The sequence below is a fragment of the Panthera uncia genome (genome assembly GCF_023721935.1).
Source record: "Panthera uncia isolate 11264 chromosome C1 unlocalized genomic scaffold, Puncia_PCG_1.0 HiC_scaffold_3, whole genome shotgun sequence".
Classification (NCBI taxonomy): Eukaryota; Metazoa; Chordata; class Mammalia; order Carnivora; family Felidae; genus Panthera; species Panthera uncia.
The window spans coordinates 98288811-98304683 of NW_026057584.1; the positions used below are offsets into that span (position 1 = coordinate 98288811).

General features: G+C 38.1%; 1 pseudogene; it reads left to right on the top strand.

The window, feature by feature from the left end:
* Positions 1–500: 500 nt before the first annotated feature.
* Positions 501–4058, top strand: LOC125911430 (histone-binding protein RBBP4-like; annotated as a pseudogene).
* Positions 4059–15873: the final 11815 nt, after the last annotated feature.

Here is a 15873-nt window from a genome sequence, read left to right on the forward strand (position 1 = left end):
CTGGTGCTTTTCAGCACTTAATAATGTTTTGCTGACAGAATATTTAAATTTTTATATTTAATGGTGGCTTAATGAAAAGTTATGAAGGAATGACTGCTTTTTAAAACCAGACAATACTCATCACTGACCTGTGATCTCATAATTGTTTTATCCTTCTCCAGAATCAAGTAAAATTACTAAAAATACTAAATCATTTCTGTCTCCTTAAAAAACAGACTTTCTGGGATGCCTGGGTGGCTCAGTCAGTTAAGTGTCCTGACTCTTGATTTCAGTTCAGGTCATGATCTCACGGTTCATGAGTTCGAGTCCCGTGTCAGGCTCTGTGCTGATGGTGTGGAGTCTGCTTGGGACTCTCTCTCTATCTCTTTCTCTCTCTTTCTCTCTCTCTCTCTCTCTCTCTCTCTCCATCTCTCTCTGTCTCTGTCTCTCCATCTTTCTTTCTCTATCTCTTTCTCTCTCTCAGATATAAATAAACTTAAAAAAAAATCAGTCTTTCTTCTATGATTGAAGTTTCACCTCTCTGGGAGCGCTTGCTTCCACAGGGTGGACATCTTCCTTGGGAGCAGGAGGTGAACCCATGTGGCGAGAGCATCCGGATACACCAAGGTCGTGCCAGACTCTGTACTAGGCTCTTTTGGTATGATCTTTAGTTCTCCAATCATACCCTTCTACATATATTTTTAACCCTACTCTACAAACTACTCAGACAAGCACCAATGTGATCATAGATTTCCTTTGTATGAAATGCTTCCATAGTTCCTTATGGTCAAAGGAAAGTAAAAAGGTGTTAGTTGACTCATCAGCCTAATGCATGAGGCCTTTCTCAGACTTCTCTTGGTGCTCAGAGGGCTTTTCATCTATGAGGACTTTCTCAGTTGCTACTTCTGCCCACAATGTTCTTTCTTATCTGAAACTTTCAAAAGTTTCCACATTCAGCAAAATGCTACCTCTTCAGTGGAGCCTTCACGTCATATTCCCTACCATCCTGAAAATTCCTTCATTGGGGCCACTTCATCAGCATATAATTCTAATTTATATTCTGTAACTATGAAACTCAGCTATTTTTTTGAGGACTGAGCCTATCAAATGTGTACTTATAACTTTAGGGGCGTATACATATAAGATGTTTAATAGATGTTTGTTGAATAAATGACATGAGAAAGAAAAATAGCTCCTGAGAGCTCAGGGTAGCCTGGAACTTAGAGAAAAACCTTGGTGTTTTTCTATTGGGCATAATCTCACACAGCACCAATCTCAGACAAGGCCACACAGTGCCTGATGAATCAAGGCAAAAACATGGTATTACCCAAACCACAAAAATAGACCAGTATCCTCTATCTTGGCTAATATGATTCATTGATGTTTCTTTTTTCAATCATAGCTTTAGCCTCTCTTTGCTCTCCTTGTTTTCTAGGTAAAAATTATTAATACATCCAACATGGAATAACCTCAATTCTTAACAGCATTCTATATAGAGCTGCTTCTTTGATTTTTTTTCACAATCACCTAACATAAGCCCAATTCCTATTCTAAGTCCTCTCCAACACCCTCTAATGAGATGTCCCTTCATTTTCCCATTATCCAGTTACCTCTGTGTTCCTGCAGGTCTTTGGTTAAAGACTTTAAGAGAATGAATGAGTGAATGAATGAATGAATGAATGAACGACAACTCTTATTTATATTAGACTAAAATTTCTGTGTATTCAGGGATGTCATGTTTTCCCTCCATCTCAAATGTCTAGATTTAAATAGTCACAAAACAAATGTGGGATGAATGAAATAGCCTTGACTCTCTCACTGCCTTGGTTTCTGCACCCCCCCTTCTCTGCTGGGATCACTTTGTGGGAGGTTCAACCTCTACCATTGCCACTGTCGACTCCCCCCTGCCCCAGCACTGAGAATCCACACTAGGAATTTCTATCTTCATTTATCCCAAAGTCTTCTCAAGTCTAAGTTACAAGCTCTGAAAGCCTTTTTATTTTGCTTTTACTTGGCCAATATCCAAGAATGTCGTTTGGCCTCACAGTTTTTTGGTCAAGGTATACCTGTTTAAGTGTAAGAACCCTCAGTTCTTACATTTTGGCTGATGAGAAAAATATCCCTTTTATCACCAGCTGCCTCACTTAGTATTTCACACTCTTCACAATATTGAAAAAACCTGAATATTTGCAGGTACAGACTAAGCACCTGATTTGCTACTCATTTAGGAAAGCTAGTATCTAAGTCCTTTAGGGAGGAATTCTTCTTAGGACAGACCATTTGGGAAAAGTATTTATTTCAAGCATACATAAAGTTCTAAATGGCTCCCTATTACCAATATTTTATCAGGACATACAAAGCCCTTTGTGAATGAGCCCCTTCTATTAGTAACATAATTATGAGAGATACAATTAACAACATTAAGTTGCATGGTTAAGTTCAATTATTGTGTTTGGAAACAAAAGGATAGATTTAGGTTATAAAAAATTGGCTTGAAATAAAAGGAAAGAAATGTCCAAAAGTACAAGTATGATGTATTATATGTCCATTTAGCAACTACTGATACCTATTAACATAGGTCTGTGTTTTGGTTTATGTTTTCCTTTTTGATAATTTGGATCTCAGCAGCCTAATATGCTCTTCATGTACTTAAGGGAAAAAACAAACAAAAGATAGCAAACCACATCCTACATGATGATGGCAGGATAATACCAAGAAGTGGATATAGAGGCTTAAGAATATGAAATTGTGGCCTGTAGCCTCCCCGTCCCTCCTGCAGTACTCTACCCAAGGATCCCCCTGGCTTGCCTGCCCACTGTGGCTGGCAAGAAAGCAGCATTTGATGAGGCAGAGGAAGAAGGTGTGATCAACGAAGAGTACAAAGTATGGAAAAAAACCCACACCTTTTCTTTATGATTTGGGGACGACCCATGCTCTGGAGTGGCCTAGCCTAACTGCACAGTGACTTCCAGATATAACCAGACCAGAAGGGAAAGACTTCAGCATTCATCGACTTGTCCTAGGAACACACATGTCAGATGAGCAAAACCACCTTGTGATAGCCAGGGTGCATCTCCCTAACCATGATGCTTCCCACTATGACAGTGAGAAAGGAGAATTTGGAGGTTTGGGTTCAGTTAGTGGAAAAATTGAAATAGAAATCAAGATCAACCAGGAAGGAGAAGTAGACAGGGTACACTATATTCCCCAGAACCCTTGCATCATTGTAACAAAGACTGCATTCAGCGATATTCTTGGTTTTGACCATACAAAACATCTTTCCATAGCAGACCCTTCTGGAGAGTGCAGCCCAGACTTGCATCTCCGTGGACATCAGAAGGAAGGCTATGGGCTCTTTTGGAACCCGAGTCTCAGTGGACACTTACTTAGTGCTTCAGATGAACTTACCATCTGCCTCTGGGACATCAGTGCTGTTCCAAAGGAAGTTGTGGATGCGAAGACCATCTTTACAGGGCATAGTAATAGTATGCAGTAGCAGAAGATGTTTCTTGGCATCTGCTCCATGAGTCTCTGTTTGGGTCAGTTGCTCATGATCAGAAACTTATGATCTGGGATACTCATTCAAACAGTACTTCTAAACCACGTCACTCAGTTGATGCTCACGCTGCTGGAGTGAACTGCCTGTCTTTCAGTCCTTACGGTGACTGCATTCTTGCCACAGGATCAGCCAACAAGACTGTTGCCTTGTGGGATCTAAGAAATCTGAAACTTAAGTTGGATTCCTTTGAATCACATAGGATGAAATATTCCAAGGTCAGTGGTCGCCTCACAATGGGACTATTTTGGCTTGCAGTGGTACCGATCTGAGACTGAATGTCTGGGATTTAAGTAAAATTGGAGAGGAACAATCCCCAGAAGATGCAGAGGACAGGCCAGCAGAATTGTTTATTCATGGCGGTCATGCTGCCAAGATATCTGATTTCTCCTGGAATCCTGATGAACCTTGGCTGATTTTTTCTGTATCAGAAGACAATATCATGCAGGTTTGGCAAGTGGCAGAGTACATTTATGATGATGCAGACCCTGAAGAAGTGGATCCAGAAGGGCAAGCATCATAGATATGTCTGTACTTCTTGTGATTTTAGACTCCCCCTTTTTTCCCTCTCAATCCTGACATTGATTTAACACTGGTTTTGAGACACAGACTGTGTTTGGTTATCCCTCTATGATAGGTACCATCAACACCCAAACAGAGGGTGTTTTCTAAATATGAACTGGGGGATTTGATTCAGTAAAACCACAGACTTCTATTTAAGTTTTATTTAGGAATTTTCTAGTAACAAAGGTCTAAAGTAATCACAGAAAGGGGAATATTGTGTGTAGTTATTTTTCTTCTTAGGCTGTATCTCCAAGTTTTTCAGACTCCTTTAAGTAAAGGCTACAGTGAGGAAGGAATAGAGCCAAGTGAGGAGTTAGTCCTTGACCACTAGTTTGGTACCACCTCTATTTTGGGTGACCTGTTTCACCAGCAGGCCTGTTACTCTCCATGACTAACTGTGTAAGTGCTTTTAATGGAATAAATTGCTTTTCTACATTAAAAAAGAATGAAATTGTGAATATTCTGCTCTTTCTAACCTACAGAATTGACCTATGGATTCCATATAATTCAACCTAATAGCCTAATTTGAATTGGTGCAGGCAGGAATGGGAGATTCTAGATAGATACTGGGTGAAACCTGAGTGGTGTTAAAAGGTGACAAAAGAAAAGAGGTACTTTTTGTTCTGTGTGGTGTCTGAGTCCAGGCATTTATGTTTGACAACAACATGAGGTATACAGTAAGCCCCTGTTCCTAGTGGCCTGATGGTCAGCAGGGTAAGTAAATCACTAGCAACACTGACTTACATCCTCTGCCTGTTAGTGAGAATCAATAATACATCATCCCGACTGTGGAACTTTTGAGAGTAAGGGCGCACTGTTAATATCTACTTCAAGAAAATGCTCCCAGACCTGGACTGTCTGAGGCAAGTTCTCTAGGGTTACTCTGCTTTTCACAAACATCACTGCAAATGACTGATCATAAGACTTGTACTTGAGGCCTGTGGTCTACCTTCTTGTCATTCTTCGTGAGTTTAATTGGGGTGGACAGAGTAAGAGATCATATTACGATAACTTCTTAATTCTTGACCTTATCAGATACAAAACCTCTTTAACATATTTTAATATTTCTTAATGGATAATAATACACATTTCAATACTTCTTTATCTTCCTAATATTCATTAAAAACTAGGGGCGCCTGGGTGGCTCAGTTAAGCGTCAGACTTCAGCTCAGGTCATGATCTCACAGTTCATGGGTTCAAACCCCACGTCAGTCTCTGTGCTGACAGTTCGGAGCCTGGAACCTGCTTCAGATTCTGTGTCCCCCTCTTTCCCTACCCCTCCCTTGCTCACACTCTGTCTCTCTCTTTCTCTTTCTCTCTCTCTGTCTCTCTCTCAAAAAAGAATAATTATTTGAAAAAAATAATAAAATAAAAATAAAAACTATAACCCACCCATAAACACTATTCCAAAAAGCAATGTAATGCTTTTACTGAACTCTGAAAGAAAAACAAAAGAAAGCAATTCATAGTAAAATATTATTCCATAAATAAATGCTTAGAATATCTGCACTACACAGTAAAGTGAAAGGACCACATATTTGCCACAATTTAGAAGAATAAGTTTGAGTTTAAGAAATGTAAAATAATACTCAGCTGAATAATATTATCCCTTTTTTACTTGACATTTAAAACAAAGGCCAAGTAAATACAATTTTTTTCTACACATAGAAAAACATTAAATACAATAGCTACAAAGGCAACATAATAAGGTTAATCATTTGGCGATTCAAATATCATGAGTGATGTTATAGTCAGTGACGTGATTATCCAGATTCATGAATAAAACCTTGATAGTATTCCTGTAAATCATAAACAGGGACACCTGTTGGTTGACTCAGTTGGTTGAGCATCTGACTCTTGCTTACAGCTCAGGTCATGATCCCCGGGTAGTGGGATCAAGCCCCACGTCAGCCTCTGTGCTTAGCATTGAGCCTGCTTCAGATTCTGTCTCTCCCTCTGTCCCTCTCCTCTACTTAAGCGCTCTCTCGCGCTCTCTCTCTCTTTCTCTCTCTCTCCAATAAAAAAAAAAAATCATGAACAATCTTACCTTAACATTATTGACTCTTATAGTCCTGGAAATTTTAGTATGTATTAAATCCCTAAAAAATATTTTTGTTTATTTATTCATCAGAGCCAGTGTGGTTCTAGGTTCTGATATTTACAAATAAACTTTTTTCTACGGAGTGTGAGGTGGGACGATCACATTTGTGTGGAATGTAGCATATCATCCTTATGCAGAAGAGTCCCGCGTATTGCAGAGTATCTAGAACCCCTGGCGTTTGCCCATTGGATGCCATATATTCCTCTCAACTTTACTGACAATTAAATTTGGCTCCACAAGTTTCCAAATTCATGAATCCCACAATTTACCAAATACATTAACCTATGAACTCTCCTTGTTCCTTCTGGTCACCAAGGAAGAGGGAGATCACTGAAATAATGTGGTCAGAAAGGCACTGACCCTACATACTGTATGGAAGTTAACATTTATGTGGCATCAGTATAGCTCCAAAATTTAATCAGTTCAGTAGAAAATGTCAGAGAGACTAGCTGGTTTACAATCCTTTCAGAAGAAAAGAAAAGCTGTAGTGACTAAACATTATAATTACTTTTGTGTACCACTAACCACTGAGTCTGTGAGTCTGTTGTTACTGAATTATTTTTGCCATACTTCACAATCGTATTGTAAGTATGAAGTTTTTGTTCCAGATGGAAGCCAACCTTTAGCAATGGAGTTTATAGGATCAAAACTGTGTGTGCACTTTTTAAAAACTTAGTGTTAGATTTTGAGAGACTGCTCCCAAACTGTAGCCCAAATTTCTACTCCCAAGTTTCTGAGGCAGCACACTTTTGACTGTACGATTCAGCTACCTTACACTCCCAATTTTAAAAGACCACTGATGTTAACTTAGAATCTAAATGTGTATAAAATATATCAAGTCAGTCTACCTTACTTACAGTTTCTATAAAGCTATATACATAAAACATAATACAGACATCTTTACATTTATTTTGCTTATTATTTAACACATTTTATATATGTTCAATGCAAAACTACTAATTTCTTTTTTTTTTTTTAATTTTTTTTTCAACGTTTTTTATTTATTTTTGGGACAGAGAGAGACAGAGCATGAACGGGGGAGGGGCAGAGAGAGAGGGAGACACAGAATCGGAAACAGGCTCCAGGCTCCGAGCCATCAGCCCAGAGCCTGACGCGGGGCTCGAACTCACGGACCGCGAGATCGTGACCTGGCTGAAGTCGGACGCTTAACCGACTGCGCCACCCAGGCGCCCCTAAAACCACTAATTTCAATCTATGTTTTAATTAGTAGAGTAATTTTTCTTTTGGTCTTCTGAAAATGAAAAATTGGGTATCTTATGTTCAACAAATCAAAGGAAAAATGCTCAAAAGATCTTTTTCTGAGAGTATAAATGTCTGCAGCCTGCACATTCTTTGGCTTTCCATAAATTCTCATTCCCTTCCCATGAGCGCTGTCAGTCCATAATGACCTTGAGTAGTAATCCTCATTGGTAATCATCTCTAATTTTAGACCGTATAGCCTGGCTCTTGTGATATGTATCAATAATGACACATGATTGCTGTCTCCTGGGATTCATTCATAAAACAATATCATCTATTTGGTTTATATTTTCAGATGGACCTTTGGTTTCCTAGGTGAGGTTAACTCTGACTCTCTCAGTTTGCTTTCTTGTGAAATTAAGGATAGAAATGACTATAAAACTCAGTTTTATCATTTAGCATCTGAAAAATGTGAGGAGCACATCACATTGGGAAAACAGAGATGCATGTATGACAAAAACAATTTCATTTAAAAAAAATTGTAATGTTTATTTATTTTTGAGAGGGACAGACTGTGAGAGGGGCGGGGCAGAGAGAGAGGGAGGCACAGAATCTGAAGGAGGCTCCAGGCTCTAAGCTGTCAGCACAGAGACCAGCGCAGGGCTTGAACTCAGGAAGAGTTGAGATCATGACTTGAGCTGAAGTCATATTCTTAACTGACTGAGCCACCCAGGTGCCCCGGAACAATTTTAAATGGCTAGTTTTATGGAGATATGGACATAACGTGAAGAAATATCCCTCACGACACTTACTTGGAAAACGTGAGTTTCCTTTTTTGGCCACATATTTGTAAAGTATTGATAGCTGACAGAAGTCCTTCATAACAGTGATCTTAATCTCATCTCATAACCCTAAGAGATGCCAGTTTCTCTGTAGTTATACCAAGGAAAACTTTATTACATGTGCTCTCTTCGAGAGAAACAAAAGATTTATGGAAATGTTTCAATGGGACTATTAAAAGAAACCCTTAAAGACTCAGTGGACTATTTCTTTCCTAAAATAACAAAACACCATCTGTCAGACAGAATTTGTGTGGAGAGAGGATAATAACTTCATTTACTATATACACCAGGAGAACTGATAAATCTTCTTGAGGTCATGGATGTTTTTTGGAATAGTTTCAATTTAAATTTTATTTGTGAAGATGGCTGTCAGGAGGCATGTTGGAGGCAGTCAGTGATGTGTCATCATGATGCTGGCTGTTCACAACACAATGTGGTAAGAGAGACCGCTGAATGCATAAGACAAGAAAACTAGACCAGAAGGCAAAGGCCAGAGAGACTGGAATCTCGAGTCAGTTTTGTTTAAGAGCCAAATGTTAGGGATATTTTATGGAAAAACATAGGGGAAAGAAATGAGGAGTGGTGAAGAGATTAGGTTCAGTTTATCTCAGTCTTTGAGTTGCCTTCTAAACTCATGGTATTGGCAACATTGGCAAGTACAGATTTTGATGATTTGTCTTCAGGGAGCTCAATTCAAAAGCAGAGATACCGAACACAAATGAGAAAGGCAGTGGGCTAAATAATGGTGAGACTCAGCTAAATTTAATATAATCTCTATCATTGAGGTACTCATAAAATAGTGTGGAAGCCAGGCAACCCGAGCAGGTAATCCCAAGGGATAAATATAATTAGGTAGGTATATTAGTATTCTCCAGAGAAATAGAACCAATAGATTATAAATACATATATGTATGTATATATGTACAAGGAGAGTTATTATAGGAATTGGCTTGGTGGAGGCCAGAAGTGCCATGATCTGCCATGTGCAAGCTAGAAAACCAGGGAAGGTGGTGATGAAATTCAGTCTGAGTCTGACCAGGGTATTTGAGTTTGAAAGCCAGAGAACCAAGAGCACCGATGTCCAAAGGCAGGAGAAGATAGATATCTTAGCTCAAGCAGAGAAACAGAATTCACACTTCCTCTACCTTCTATTCAGGCCCTCAAAGGATTGGATTATGCTACTTACATTGGGAAAGGACATCTGCTTACTGAATTCACCAATTCAAATACTAATCTCTTCCCTCAAAGACACACTCCGAAATAAAGTTTGGGGCACCTGCGTGGCTTAGTTGGTTAAGCACCGACTTTGGCTCAGGTCATGATCTCAGGATTCGTGAGTGCGAGCCACACATCAGGATCTGTGCTGACAGCTCAGTGCCTGGAGCCTGTTTTGAATTGTGTGCCTCCTTCTTTCTCTTTCTCTCTCCCTGCTCCTCACCATCTTGCACTCACTTGCTGTCTCACTTTCTCTCTCAAAAATACAATAAACATTTTAAAAAAGAAAGAACATTTTACCAGCTATCTAGGTATCCCTTGGCCAAATGAAGTTGACATAAAAAAAAAAATTGTCACAGAGAATGAATGAAGGTGGACAGGCATTGTAGGCAGAGACAATGCCACAAGCAGGAACTCTACCTCCTCCTTCTTATCATCATGAATGTCACCATCACAGAAGTACTAGTAATGCTAATAATAATAATAGTTTGTATGTAGCATTTACTTGTTAAGTACACACACACACACACACATATATATATAATATGTATATATATACCATATATATTATATATAAAATTGTATATATAATATATATGGTATATATATATTTTATATATATATATATATATATATATAATTTTATCTACTTTTCTAAGCAAATTAGAAGTTAGGGGAATTAGTATTTTTAATGAAATATACTGAAACTTAAAGATGCTAACTGATTGGGTTTGGATTTATTTAAATCTACACAGACTGACTCCAGAATATGAATTCAAAATCACAATATTATACGGTCTCATTCATGTATCATGTGTATGTGTGGGGACAGGTTGGGGGTAGAGGAGGATGGCTAGCAATTTGCCGTAAGGTAGAGTACAGTGGGAGATAGGAGTGGAGTAGTTAGAGAGACAGCTCATACTGAACTTGTTGGGAAAACAAAACAAAACAAAAAGCAAAACAGGCTCAAAATTGAGTCATTTGCTTCCATACCAGCAAATGAAGACTTGATTGAAGTTTCAACCTCTCCCAGAAGGTTGCCCTTTAAAACAGTCAGTCTGGAGTTTCCTGAGTAGTACTGGTGGCACAATTTGCATCATATAATGCCTGCCATCCCCTTCTCCCAAAAAAATGATGACCTTGCCTGAAACAATCCTTTCTGTTCTCCTGCTGAGAGTTTCCTTGCCACGCTTTCCCTCTACCTATAACAACCTTCCATTTTGTACAACTCCTTAGAGCACCTGTCTGTTCACCAGAAGGGATGCTGCCCAGTTTGTGAATAATTGAATAAAACCAATTAAATCTTCACATTTGTTCAACTGAGTTTTTGTCTTTTAACAGATTTGGTGGCAGCAATGGGATCAAAGTGAACTCAGCATTTGGGGATGATGAGAGACATGGGCATGGGACCCTGCGAACACTTCTGAGTTCATGGTCTTTCTCACCATTTCCTAGGGCTGTTGGTAAGTTCCTCTTGGTTTGAGCTCTGCTCTATTTGGTTTACGCTTCTGGTCTAAATGGCTTTCCAATCCAGGCCTTGGTGGGTCAGCTTGAGCTGGTAGATGGTTCCATCAAGAATCTGATTCCCTAGCCTTTGGCTCAGTGGGGAATTCCCCAGTGTTTGGTATCCAGTCCACAGTCTCTGTTTGCTAATCCATGTTGGGAATTGTTGGTGGTTTTGACTGGAGTTGGACGGGGTCCAGTTTAAGAACTGGACTGGATCTGGTTTAGGCTGGATAGGATCTAGTGGAAGCCTCACGTGAATAAAATTTGTTTAAATGGGATCCTTTATATCCAAAGAGTTGAGCACTCCACCTTCAACCTAAGATAATTCATATGTCAAAGAGACGCATTTTGGGGGTAGCATATTTTGCTTCCCTACAGTCCCAGAAGTTTCACAGTCCAAAAGTAAAGTTGGTAGATTGTTTCATCTTATTGAACGAGTCTCTTAGTCCAGACAGTAGATAGGTTCAGTTAAACTTATTTCAGGAGAAGGTGGTGGTGTATTACCTAAGTAAGGCTTATGGTTCACATAACCACATATTAAATAAGAGTCATTTCCATGGAAATAAAAGTAAAACAGTGATTAATGAATGGAGCAAATTATAGACTGGTTTCTGAGTTCTGAAGGTAGCCAGTCAAGAAGATTTCTAGATGTCAGGGTCAAAGGATCTTTTGTAGTTTGAATGTCTCTGATTATGTCATTGGGTGTTGACAGATAAACTTTCTGAGTGTCCCCACGTCAACTGGCACAAAGATTACCCATATTCAAGCTTTTGTGGTGATTTCTCTAGAGGTTATATCAAGTTGTTCATATTCACTTTTCAGGGCTTCAGGAAAAAAGGCAGTTCTAGTTCTCATGACTAAGTCAGAAGGGTAGAAAAAAAATGAAAAATTTACTTTGGAGAGTTATATCCAGACATTGGAGGAAACTAGAATTCAGGATCTAGTTCAGTTTACAATGCACAACATGAGAATCTAATATCTGCAAAAATATGCTATTGAAACATCCTTTGTTTTCTCTTTACAATCACCCTCATTTCTATCAAAGATAGCCAACTTCAGACTACTTTGTAAAATAAGTCTAGTTTCAGTAAATTTGGCCTGATTGTTTGTATAAGTGTAGCAAGAATATTGATTAATCTCATAGGCTCTTTTAAGTCTGCTTTGCTGGAACTTTTTATAAGGAATCTACAGATTCAACTTTTAAGAACCTCACGAGGCTGAGAAGCCAAGTTAAGTATGTGCTATCAGATTTTGTCTTCAGTACTTATAGATCTGGGTTAATTCCTCTCTTCTGAGGTTCCTGTATCTGCCAGGACCTTCTTTACTCACCTGATAAAGCTGCTGGGAATCCTGTAAGCAAGTATCAGGCCACTATATCCAAACACCTTTCTGGGCTCCATAAAGCCATCCTTAGTTCTTTAAAGCCGTCTGGTCATACCTGAGTATATGCGTGTCTCTTTAAATATGACATTCCAATCAAAGCCTTGGTAATATGACCACTGTTTCCAGTTGGGTCCTCTGACAAGGAAAACAGATTCTTATTGAACTTATGCAAATAAACATATTACCTTAAAAACAAGAATGTTCACTGACAATTTCTGAATTCTGGAGTTAACACGTAGGGAAAAAAAGATAATTGTTTCAGTTCTGCTTGCAAAGGTATAATGTACCCAATTGTGAATCATAGTTGGCTTAAGAGAAGAAGTTTCCTGGTATCTTTGCACTGTTAACAAACAAAATTTGCAACTTTTAAAAACATTAATTTTTAGTAAAAACTAAGAAGTAAGCAATTGTGAACTGTGATACATCAGCATTCTTTAGACTGGCAAAGTTTTAGATACATTTCATAGTTTCCAGAAGTGTGTTTCTTCATAATACAGTCTTTCAATAAAGCGTAAAACATGTTTACTACCAGACTCAAATTTATCCTCAGTTTCTCTGAAATTAGAAAGCCAAAAGTTGGTAAATCTTTGTTGAGTAATTAGTATTTCATTATTTTACCTTATTTGGAAATGATCCAAGCTATTCAAGGAATTCCCATCATTTAACTTAGCAAAACTCTGAAGTTTCATATTACCAAAAACATTTTGGAAATTATTTTAAAGTATACATATCATAAAACATATATTTTGCTAAAAAGTTTACCTAAAAATTCTAATCACAATCACATCTGTTTACATCATTTGCTCCCAGCAATTATGTTTAGATTGCTCACAAAAACTTCAGGAGTTATTAGACAAAATAAATCATCATTCTAAGTTGTTGTTATTATTGTTATTGTTATTGCTAATAAATTTTGCAACAGAGATAACATGAACCTATTTGAGTAGTAAACCCAGGTAGAATAAAAAGTAAGACATGTCTGTTTTAAATTAACTTTGATACTATTTTCCCAGATCATGTGAACCTGAAATTTATTTTAACTAAGTTTCTATTTTATTTTTGAGAATGTTTATGAAGACTAAATTAATATAAGTGCTTAATTTTCCTTAAGCCACTTACATAGAGCTATTTTATAAATTGACTTCAGCAATACCATGCTGAGGTAGAAAAATATAGTATCTGTAATGTACATGTGCATATAGACAAACAGAGGTCTTAGAGCTTCTGTTTTAAAATAATGTAAAACTCACTAATTTATAAATAGCTGAATAAATTAAATTTACTCAGATGGCCAAAGTTGTTTTACTATTTGTGGAAAGGAGTTTTAAGATTTGCATTTGTCCCTGGAAGTAATCTTAAGGAGGAGGCTATGATCTAAAGTTTGGGCAAGAGAGTGCGTTTTGTAAGTCCTCTTTTCTTTTTATTCCTTTACTCTTAGGTGAGTGTGGCATTGTTTTAGATACCTCCTGGGATGTTTATATTTCAAAGACATGTAAGATTTATATCTTCATGAGGCAGAGAAAGAATGCAAGTTCTTTCAAGAAGTACTTTGATTTCCTAAGGCCACTACTTTACAAACCTTTTGAGATAAATAAGGGATATTTTAGGATTTGTAAGAAGGAATGGATGGACTTTAGATTGCCTCTAGAGTTGAATTTTTAAGATTTGTAAATCTCTAGATAAGGAAAGTTGCTCTCATTTTTTTTTCTTTTCTTCTTAAGTGCAGAACAATTGTACTTCCAATGTCCTGATTTTTTATATCTGCAAATATCTGAAGGCAAGTAGAAAGGGGTCTGAGTGGACTTTGATTTTTGTTCTAAGTCTAATTTATGTTCTTCTGTCCTATTAAGGGAGTCCATAAGGCTAACTGTTAAACCAATTTGACACTTTTCAGGATGACAGCATTCTGATTTTTTTTCAAATAGAACTTATTTAAAGGATCATCCTCTAGACATTGACAGGTAGGATCTTATTACTCTCACTAGCAAGTCAAACCATTAAGATTTAATGAGTTAACCATGGACTCAGTAGGCATCCCCAAAGGAGAGTGCAAATAATGAAGCCCTTATAAGGTCCAGAAATTCACTGCCAAAGTTAGCCTAGGTAAGCAAAGGACCTTCGTTATCAAAGGCATGGATGCCCCTAGTCACAGACCTGCTAGTCTATGAAACTGGCCAAGTGCTACTGGAATGGAACTTCTCCAGAACTAACAAGACAATGAAGGTTGAGACAGCAAAGGTCCCTTATGGCCCAGGATTCCTTATGAAAACCTGCCCTGAGAGCTGGAAATGTTGAACAAACGATGCCAGTAAAAAGCCCAGGTTGTTAACTATGCTTTTGACCAACCAGCTTATTGGATTCATAGCCTATTTAGCTGTCCACCAGATGCATGCTGGTACCTGCACCCTCTGAATGGTGGAGAATAGGGAAAACATTCTCACTGGTGATAAAGCCAAGTTCTCAAGACATAGGACAAGATGAAAGGGAAACCTCATCCTCCTTTCTTTATATACACATATAATTAACAGTAGACTCAAAATGACACCTCAGAAGAATGGTCATGGGGTTAGGAATTGTGTGGTATTTTACAATGTACCTTGTTGCATGGAAGTTCTCTTGGTGTTGGTGTGTAACCTAGTGTCGATATATCCCATTCTGTGACCAACTTATCCTAACGTGGGAGTCTTTGGGTTAGGTGGAAATGCTCTAACAGCTCTTAGGTGCTTGACCCATGCCCACCAATTTTGTGGCTTTGGCTTCCAAGATGCCCCTTAGTAACAGCCTTTACCTCATGTGCACTTTAAACCACAGAATAGTTAGTCTAAGCAGAAACCAGTCTGATGAGAACTATGAGGTCATCACTCTATGAGGCTGGCTCAAACAGCAGACCCATGAGGGCTTATGCCTGTGTTCTGCCCCATGTTTTTTTGTTTGTTTGTTTTTGTTGTTTTGTTTTGTTTTGTTTGCCATATTATGACAACACAAAGACAAGAAAAACAGTGACCATCTCTGGAAGGAAATGAATGAGTCAAACAAAGAGTACTTTACCAAATTTACCAGAGTTGCTAAGCCCAAGGAACTAGTTCCACAGATATTTTTTTTTCCTGTTATCTAGATTTAGAAAGAAAGAGAAAAAGGACTATCTGTGCTTTCATTTTCATTGGGCCCCACAGACAGAGATTGGGAGGCTGACATGGTAAGAAATCTTACTTTCTGCCAGCTTTCACCAATATCTCTCAGCTGCAGTAGCCTCAAAGTGAACAAGTGTCCAGCCAGGAAAATTTATCTTGCCAACTGTATCAACTGTTGGGGAGGAAAATTTTCCTTTATTATTCATGATTCTTCTGGTTTAAGAATTGCATTGACATGAAACAGATTACAAGAGAAAATCAAATTTAATTACATATGTATGGGAAAACCACATAAACATGAGAGATTCCAAAGACAGTCAGGCAAAATGTAGTATATATGTCATTCTGTACTAAAGAGAAGTGGGGAGGGGTTGGGGGCTTCAAAGGGAAGGAAGG